We start from the raw sequence: 8,768 nt of genomic DNA, 5'->3' as shown, positions 1-8,768 counted from the left end.
TGAGGGGGGATCTAGTGGCCTGTTACAAACTAGTCAGGGGGGACCAGCAGGCACTGGGGGAGTCCCTGTTCCCCTGAGCACTACCAGGAGTGACCGGGAATAACGGTCACAAGCTGGCAGAGGGTAGATTTAGGCTAGATATCAGGAGGCGCTACTTCACTGTCAGGGCGGCTAGGGTCTGGAACCAACTTGCAAGAGAAGTGATGCTGGCTCCTCCCCTGGGGGTCTTTAAGAGGAGGCTGGATGAACACCTTGCTGGGGTCGTTTGACCCCAGTACTCTTTCCTGCCATGGCAGGGGGCTGGACTTGATGATCTGCTCAGGTCCCTTCTGACCCTAGAAACTATGAAACTAATGTCCCTCTGTTGTTTTCTTAATGGAGTGATAAACACCGTTCATCAAGTCCCTGCTGGGCTAATCCGAGCTCCTGCTGGAGTCTGACCATGCCCTCCTCAGCTCCATGCTGTGGAAGGAAGGGATTGCTGCTCCAGCATGCCCCGGCTTCTAGCCTGAGCCACTGCGGGCACATGTCTGCATTTCTGGGATATCTGTCCAGTTACAAAACTGATTTAGTCTAGCCAGGTTAGGCTCACCTGCAGAGATTTAATCAATTCAGGCTCAGGCTTTTTGAATGTCTGTCCCTAGCCCAAGTGTGTACCAAGAGTTTCTATGTATAACTGCACAAAGAACATTATCTCTTTTCCCTAAAAGAAAAATCTTACTAGAAATTGCAAGGCAAAAGAAAAGAGAGAGAGAAAGAAAAGGATGATATAGTGCTTGGGAGGAAGGTAGCAAAGAAAGTTAGTCCAAAACAAAAATTAGAAAAGGCCCTAGGAGTAACCTAGAGTTAAGAAAAGAGACTAGAGTCTTAGGACACAGAAAGCTTTTTTGGGAGGAAAAAAGTTTTCAACTTTAGCCTTGAGGAACAGCAGTTAATGTGTTTAAGACTGGCCACCAAACAGAGGCAGTACAGCAAGAAAAGGAAGTTGTCATGGGAGAGAAATCCAGCACTAAACCTCTATACTAGTCTGAGTCAAGTTGCAGCAATCAGTGCAGAGGGCACCTGGAATGTGCGAGTGTTACGGTTTTTCCACATACAAGAAAAAACTAGCTAAGGGACTCCACAGAAGAGAGAGAAACCAGTGACTCACCTACCACCCTTCATCTCAACTGAAAGCAACAGAGCCGCTTTTTATATTTCAGTGAGTACTTCTCCCTGTTGCTGTGTACACTCCACTACTTCCCAAAGTTCAGGGCACAGCGTAACTGATTTCAAATGCAGGTTTACAACATTTAGATTTATCGTTTGTAAGAGAAAACGTTTTGTACCTGGTGCCTTGGAAGCAGATGACCCCCCATGAGCCAGGAAGTCAACGCAGGAATCTTCACGGCAGACCACGGAGTTGGGGCAGAATTTAACATCTGTGAGACAGAGATCGACAGGACAATGAAAGGTGTGGGAAGGAGAAAGAAAATATTTCAGAACAATAGAGGGGGAGGGAGAGAAGGAGCTAACTGAAGTTATCTTCTACCTGGGTTTGGTTAAAGTAGATAGAATTAGTTTTAGTTTACAAGTCATTTAGCCTTTAAAATTGCATGGACAAATATACTCCAACTACAAATGAAATGCAGTACAGAGAAAACATGAGAAGCAAATTTAATTTAGTACCATCCTCTACTGGACCTAAGAAAGGACATTTTGTGCCTGTTGACTTGTCCCTTCCAACTGTAAATTTGGTCAATGAAAGATCTTGCCAAACACATCTACCTTCCAACTCTAAGTCCACCTCAGCCGCCTACAACCCGTGTGATCTTACTCCTAGCTATTACCCCCTTATCCCTCCTTACCAAGGCAAATGGCAAATACCCATCTCTAGCTGCCCTTTACCTCCTTTAAAAAAAAACCTGCTTCTTTCTACCCTCCCACACACAACCCATCCCAACTTCCTTCCTCTCACCTGCCAGCCTCTCCCTTAAACCGATGCAATAATACGTAGACTCAGGGTGCTGTCCTCAGAGAACCATAAACCACTAAACTCTGGTGATGCCTCTGTATTTTAAAGCAGGGGTTGGCAACCAACAGCCATTGATCCACCCCATGGATGCGGGGCTTCAACAGCTGGACTGATCCAGGTTGGGGCAGGAGCAGGTGTGTGCACAGAGGATGGGAGCTGGGACTCAGCCACTGCCACCACCACTTTTTCCAGCATCCGCTTCAGCAGCAGTTGCATTTGCACTGCCGCCACAGGGACAAGCCCTGGCTGTGGACACTCTCCCCAAGCAGCTTCTGGGAAAGGTAAAGGTGCAGCTGACTCGTAGCGCCCAATTGCAGTGCACCAGTGACCTGCTGACCCAAACTGGGTCAATTGCCCCGCAACCTGGAAATGCTGCCAACCTATTTTAGAGCATGTTACTTTTTTCAATTCACATTGAGACCTGTTACAGGGGACATTTGCAGAATCCCCAAGTATACAAACTGCCATGGAGAAAAATGGCTCTTAAGCACCCCCCAAGCGTACCCAGTCTTGGTCATGTGCATCTCACCTGGGAATGCCTATTCCCAGGCCTTCTGGAGATGGAGAGCTTGGTAGCAACAGTAAGATAGGACCCCAAGTGGCTTTACCACCTTATTCCTTGGTTTGTTGAGCAAGCAATAAAGAGGACAGGCCCCCTACATACAATTAGGGAAGCAGAGTAGAAACACCAATAGTAATCCAGGAACCTTAATTATCAAAAGAGAATTAGGCATTTAGGAGCAAGGTGCCTAAACCTCTTTTTGGATTTTGTCTTAAAGCTCATGAAAGGTCAATGGAAATTAGGGTTCTAGGTCACTTCTGACAATCGGAAGAACACTCTTAGGCCACCTTAGTGGATTTTGAAACATTATCCCAAGAGCTTTGTCCACGAAGCCCAGTACGCATCAGCGGCAGACAGGAACAGAATCAACGTTTCCCTATGGACCTGTCCACTGAATCACGAGTTTGACAAGCTGTCAGACCCCAACAACAAAATCTCTTTCCAGGCAGACCTGGAAATTAAACAATGTTTTAAAGAAACTAAAAGGCAAAAGCAAGTTTATTTAAATACTGTGGACTAAACCAGCAGTGCCAAGTTCCCAGGCTGTGGACTAAATGAGCAGGTCCACAATATCACTCTGCCTGTGCCTGATCCAGCCTGCCCCTCACACTGCCCTGATTTGGTCCCACCACTCCCAATCCTATACAGCAACCTAATCTGGTAGATGGGGCTACGTCATCTGTCCTGCAGGGCTTGGACATTCAGTGGCAGTGGAGCAGCAGCAGTGGTCATTGCCACCATCCCGATGCCAAATTTCTAGGCCTGTGGAGAGACCCGCAGGCTGGATGCCACTGCTCTGTGGGCTGGGTCTGGCCCATGGACTGGAGGCTGAGCACTGGCAAACTAAACTGTTATGCCCTACATCACTTACACCAGTGTTGACCCTGATCTGTTATTTTAGAGTTAAAACATCAGAGTCTTCGATTTCTTCTAAGCCTTCTAAAAAGTTCTACCTTTGATTTAAGTGTTTGTTTAAGCCAAGGTTAAAACAGTCCAGGTTCCACATTGAAGTGGATTGTAAAATACACAATAGTTTGTAAGGCTACGGATGCTTTCTTAATCTAAATGGCTCTAGAGTATTTTATCTAGTTACTTGTTTTCTTCCCAAAAAAGAAACCAGTGTTATCTGCAGATTGAAAGAGTTCAGTTGCATACACTTTACTAAGACAGTTCCTCACAAATGTTTTAAAACAACTGTTGCCAACTGGTTTTTATCACATACCCATGCAATAAAGCAAGAAAGAGTTCTGCATTTAATTGGATAAAAGACTAAGTTAATTTAAAGATTATGGGCATCTTTATTTAAAAATATCAGGAGTCTGATCCTCTTCAGCTTTGCTGTCCCTACAATTCTTTTAAAGTTTATACAAAGGGCTCTTAGTGCAACCACTACTTCCAAAATTTAGAAATTATAAATAAGTGCCTCAGAGGAAACAAAAAGAGGCACAGTGTGATTTTTCTGAACTGCATCAGAGAGAGATATTTGGAGGAGAAGAGTGAGGAAGTAAATACATATTTTTTGCTAAATTAAAGGGCTGTCTCTCTAAACAGGGACAAATGACAAGCTGAATAAATGGAAATATTTGTAATCTCTTTTAAATAATTTAACAAGGTGGTTTCTTGGTTAAGAGATGGGCCGGAGCAACACAGTTCAGTTCTAGCATCTCTCCCCCTTCTCTTCCTCAGCTTTTAGGGAGATGTTTGAACAGGGTTTTGGTTAAGGATTCAAGTTAATCATTGTTGGTTAATAACTAGTTTATATGACAGCATTAAAAAGTAATCATCAGTGACGTAACCTCTCCCATAAGAATGACAATAGCCACACCAATTTTATTTCAGTTTTGTGCCAGTTATTGAGGCAGAACCCTCCCCGATTACATAAATAAGGAATTCAAATAATAATGATAATGGTGATGACGAAATCAATGGCAAGATACATTTCATGCGTTTGTTCTCGCAAAAGTGCAGATATCTGCTGAGGGAATTTGGCACTGCATTGCTATACAAAGCTTTTGAGGACTCAAGCATACACTTAAGGATTTTTTAAAAGATGCTAAATTATATGTATTGTCATGAGATACCCATCTAGGGTTCCATATGCTGCTCATGACCACAGTAGCCGATCGCTTGTTAAAAAACTCATGCATGCAATTGTTTCCACGCTAGTTTTTTTTGACAAAAGTTGTTTGGTTTGCATGCATAGGAGCACTAGAGTAGAAGTGGACTTAATGTTGTTGTTGGCATTGTAAGAACTGCGCTGGCAAAACCTGCTCACAACTATTCCATAACTGAATTAAAATCAGTCTGGAGATTCCAAACACGTTCCCAAACACTGAGTACAAGTTTTGTAGTTACGCATGCAAATTCAAACTACTTAGGGCTGAACTAAACCCTACGCTTTAAATTAAAGCTAAGAGCTAAACTAAGTTCACTTGCCTTTCAGTCAGTCCTTCGGAAACCTTAAACAATGGTGGATGGAAATGCCTGTTCATTCCTTACAGAAACATTCACCTTGAGGTTGAGCTTGGATTCATTTTCAAGGTTTGCTTCTTTATGGTATTTAAGTCACAGTCTCTGCACCACAAATCCCCATCTATAAAAGTGAGATGGCAACACTGCCTATGACAAAGGCTGTTTTAAGGATGTGTACATTATGCCAGAGACATTCAGGTATTGTGATAATGGGATTTATTAAATATCTACACAAAGTAGATGATATGGATTTACCTCTTTCCCCCAAAATCACTCGGAGGCTGACAGAACGCTCCTTTCAACATGGCTTTGTTACAAGCAGGTCATGCCAGACCAACTTCATCTTCTGCGATCAGGTAACTCGCCACACTGGATAGGGGAAATGAGGTTGGTGTTGTACGCCTAGATTTCAAAAAAGGCCTTCGACCTGGTTTCCCATGATGTCCTCACGGTTAAATTGGAAAAAAGCAGCCTCAACTACTTGACAGTCTGGTGGCTAGGAAACTGGCTCCATGGTAGGACCCAGAGTACTGAAAGACAGGACTGAATCATCATGAAGGGAGGTGATCAGTGGCATCCCTCAGGGCTCAGTAGTTGGACCAGCGCTATTCAATATGTTCATCAACAATTTGGATACGTATTAAATGCGAACTGGCAAAGTTCACCAAGAAGACCAAACTATGAGAGTGTGGTCATGCTCCAGGACTGACAGGCTGGTGCTACAGGCTGATCTGGACAGGCTTGTGAGGTGGGCAGACCTCAACCTGATGTCGTTCAACACTGAGAAATGCAAAGTGCTTCATCTGGGGAGAAATAACCCACACACTTACAGGCTCGACAGTGCTACACTAGCCAGTACCACAACTGAACGACACCTGGGTGTCGTGCTAGACAACAAAATGAACATAAGCCACCAGTGCAATCCCATAGCCAACAGAGCTAATCAAACACTGGCAGGCATCTACCAAGGCATCTCAAGCAAGGCTAAAGATGTCATCCCCCTGCTCTACTCAGCCTTGGTGAGACCACAGCTGGAGTACTGTGTCCAGTTTTAGGCGTCACACTTCAGGAAGGATGTGGAGAAGCTCAAGAGTGTCCACAGGAGGGCCACATGCATGATTAGAGGCCTAGAGACCAGGTCACATGAAGGCTGAGAGACCTGGGACTGTTCAGCTTGGAGAAGAGAAAACTCAGGAGGGAACTTGGTGGCAGCTATAAGTATATCAGGGGAGTTCACCAGGGCCTGAGGGAGCATCTATTCACCAAGGCCCCCCAGGGGAGGACTAGAAATAATGGCCACAAGCTGATTGAAGACCGCTTCAGACTAGACATAAGAAAAAAACTTCTTTACAAGTCAAGTATTGAGGGTTTGGAACAGGCTTCCCCCAGAGGTGGTACAGTCATCCACCCTAGCAATCTTCAAAAAGCATCCTGATGCCCATCTTGCTGGGGTCACCTAACCTCAGCAGTCTTTCCTGCCCAAGTGCAGGGGGGCTGGACCCAATGATCTGTAAGGTCTCTTCCAGCCCCTAACAACTCTGAAACTATGAAAAACATTTAAACTTCCTTCCACATGTCAAGGAAAACTAGTTTGATGCATAGTTAACGAAGGTTATATGACTGGTGCTAGGCCCCATGTGATGCGTTATGAGAAAACAATTAACCAAATACAATAGTTTACAAAGCTTTCATAGCCTAATAGGCTATCCAGCATTTTATGGTCCACTTAAAACAGCCATCCCTATCTAAAAACTGTATCTTGCTTTTGTATGGAGATAGTGAGAGAATAACCTAATAAGGTTTCACAAAGGTTGTGTCTACACCGAATAGGATTGATTGTTTAGCAATGTGAGGACAAATCCTTCAAGGACAGAAGAAGGTTGCACTGGCAAAAAAGTCCTTTTGCTGAAATACCTTATTCTACTTTCCCCAAGTGAAACGACCTATACTATAGCATAACCTGCCTCAACACTAGGGCTACTGCTAGCGTTTTACCAAAATTTAAATTTAGATAATGCTCAACTCCTATGCTTTTTTCCTCACAAAGTTTTTGTACATAACCTCTCTCTTGGGAAAGAGAAAGCAGAGATTTACTATGCGATTTCTTTACTCTATGAGAACTATCCGAGTCATCTTAGTGTATGCATGTTATCTACATGCTAGATGATGTCTCCCCACACACTGAACAGGTTTCTGGTGCTTTCCGAACATCTTCTTTTTCAGGCCCGTGTGCTCTCGCTGTTCTTCCTAGAACTCCCTGACTTGTTCTTCCATCCTTCCTTCAACCCTTACCCCTTCTGCACTGTCGCCAGTTCTCCTGCTAGTTACTCTCTAACCCCTGCAGACAATTCTGGGTGACCCGGGTCCTCTGTGCAATGCCCACATTAAGAACCGACAGGGGGAAAAACTGAGACACCATCGGTAAAGGCTTCTGGTAATGCACTGATGAGATGAGGTTGTGCTCATACCAAGGAACAGCCCTACACTTCCCCAGTAGCACCTGGGCTCCCCTCCCAGGAACTTCCTAATGCTTCTCTCCGCACACCCAACCAAGCAAATGTTTTAAACTAGGTCTATCCTGTTTGCTGTCTCTGCTAGAAACATATGCAACTCCTGATTTTCACTATGCAAATTTTGCAGCAAGATCAATCCCCACACATTTTTTCGTTTCCCAAAAAGGGATCTCGGTAATGAAAAATTCTCTCAAACTTGATAGAATCTTATAAACATCACAGTCTGCCCAGGCACAAAGAACATACAGCTCAGGAATAGACTTGTTAAATTAGGTTAGACCCTATCTGATCCATTTAATTGGTTTTCCATTTGTCCTTCACACAGTATTTTTTTTTTTTTTTTTTTTAATAATTCTCGAGGCCTCAACAGCCCTGCTTCCTTCTATGTCATTTTTATTTATTTTTGTCCTACTCAATGCAAATGACTACATAATTTATACTAGGGCTAGCTATCCAACTGGCAGCCTGGGAGGGCTTAACAAGTGGCCCCCAGGCTCCCACTACCCCTTACTCCACTCCTGTCCCCTGGCTTCCACTGCCTGACAGTCCCAGGGGGATGGTGCAGCACAGTCCATGGTGCCAGGTAAGCCAGCAGCCTGAAGCACCTACGGGGCACGGTGCCACAGTGGAGACTGCAGGGAGCTGCAAGTAAGACAGGGTGCTGTGCCACATAGTGGTGACAGGTGGAGAAGTGCACACATGGCACATGCAGAGTGCCCATTTGCATGCATGGCATGCAGCCTGGGGGACCCACAACCTCTACTAGTGTCACCCCCAGCCACTGGCAAGTTGACCAGCCTTGTTTTATGCAGTGCTGGGTGTACTTTTAATAAGAATACACTGAGTCAGTGCAATGGCTGAGGAAGGAAAGCCTTATTACTTAAGTTTTCTTCCCCCCATGATACTCTTACCTAGCCCTCTCATGATAAGAGTTGACCAGGCTGCTGTGAGATGAGGACTTAGTACTTTGTAATCACATTCATTATAAATGTATTCAATGCCATCGACATGGATAACAAACGGCATTGTGCAGGACATGAGTCTGGTCTTCTAGGCATTGTACTTTAACTACATACTGCTGAAAAGAGGAAAATTATTTCATTCTGCCCAGGAAGATCCCATCTAGTTCAGTTCTTCAACATCTATACCAGAGAGTTTGGGTGATCATTTAAAAAGTTTTTCCTCCACAATACGTGGGGGGGGGGGG

At 44.4% G+C, this 8,768-nt stretch overlaps 1 protein-coding gene across 2 annotated transcripts in view; it reads right to left on the bottom strand.

The window, feature by feature from the left end:
• Positions 1-8,768, bottom strand: part of MSANTD1 (Myb/SANT DNA binding domain containing 1) — a 119,151-nt gene that overhangs the window by 104,643 nt on the left and 5,740 nt on the right. The window contains exons 1-2 of one of the 2 annotated variants that reach the window (XM_019526577.1): positions 5,304-5,343; positions 1,329-1,421 (exon numbers count right to left, since the gene is read on the bottom strand). The gene's annotated coding sequence lies outside the window, so the exon portion shown is untranslated. Of the gene's footprint in view, positions 1-1,328; positions 1,422-5,303; positions 5,344-8,768 lie in introns of those variants that run through there. The other variant, XM_019526576.1, reaches the window with a different exon arrangement.

Source organism: Gavialis gangeticus, unplaced genomic scaffold (assembly GCF_001723915.1).
Source record: "Gavialis gangeticus isolate Ggan-Ray unplaced genomic scaffold, GavGan_comp1, whole genome shotgun sequence".
In the NCBI taxonomy this organism is placed as follows: domain Eukaryota; kingdom Metazoa; phylum Chordata; order Crocodylia; family Gavialidae; genus Gavialis; species Gavialis gangeticus.
Note: the sequence above shows the minus strand (reverse complement) of the source record. Positions and strands in the feature narration are given on the sequence as shown.